We start from the raw sequence: 865 nt of genomic DNA on the forward strand, positions 1-865 counted from the left end.
CCCGCGGCGTCCCCTTCCCCGCCGGCCGCCTTTCTCGAGCCTTCCCCTTCGCCTGGGCCTCGCCCGGGGTCTCGTCGTCTTCTCCCGGCCCTGTCTTCCGAATGGGTTCGGCGCGCCCCCGGGTGCGCCTCGCTTCCCGGGCCTGCCGCGGCCCTTCCCCGAGGCGTCCGTCCCGGGCGTCGGCGTCGGGGAGAGCCCGTCCTCCCCGCGTGGCGTTGCCCCGTTCGGCGCGCGCGTGCGCCCGAGCGCGGCCCGGTGGTCCCTCCCGGACAGGCGTCGGTGCGACGTGTGGCGCGGGTCGACCTCCGCCTCGCCGGTCGCTCGCCCCTTTCCCCGGGTCGGGGGGGGGGCCCGGGCCGGGGCCTCGGCCCCGGTCGCGGTCCCTCGTCCCGGGCGGGGGCGGGCGCGCCGGCCGGCTTCGGTCGCCCTCCCTCGGCCGTCGTGTGGCGTGTGCCACCCCTGCTCCCGCGCCCGCCTGGGCGGGGGCCCGGAGCCGGGCTTCGGCCGGGCCCCGGGCCCTCGACCCGACCGGCGCGCGGGCGCTGCGGCCGCACGGCGCGACTGTCCCCGGGCCGGGCACCGCGGTCCGCCTCTCGCTCGCCGCCCGAACGTCGGGGCCGCCCCGCGGGGCGGGGCGGAGCGCCGTCCCCGCCTCGCCGGCGCCGCGGGTGCGCGCGCGGTCGCCGGTCCCTCGCGGCTGCCGGGCGCGGGTCGGGCGGTCCGCCTCGTCGCGGGCGGGCGCGCGAAGGGTCCGCGGGGGTGGCTGCGTGTGCGTCTGCGGTGCGAGCCCGTCGGGGGGCGGCGGTCGCGTGTCGTCGCGCGGGCGGGTGGATGGGGCGTCCGGTTCGCCGCGCCCCGCCCCGCC

This window comes from Pongo pygmaeus, chromosome 14, assembly GCF_028885625.2.
Source record: "Pongo pygmaeus isolate AG05252 chromosome 14, NHGRI_mPonPyg2-v2.0_pri, whole genome shotgun sequence".
Lineage (NCBI taxonomy): Eukaryota > Metazoa > Chordata > Mammalia > Primates > Hominidae > Pongo > Pongo pygmaeus.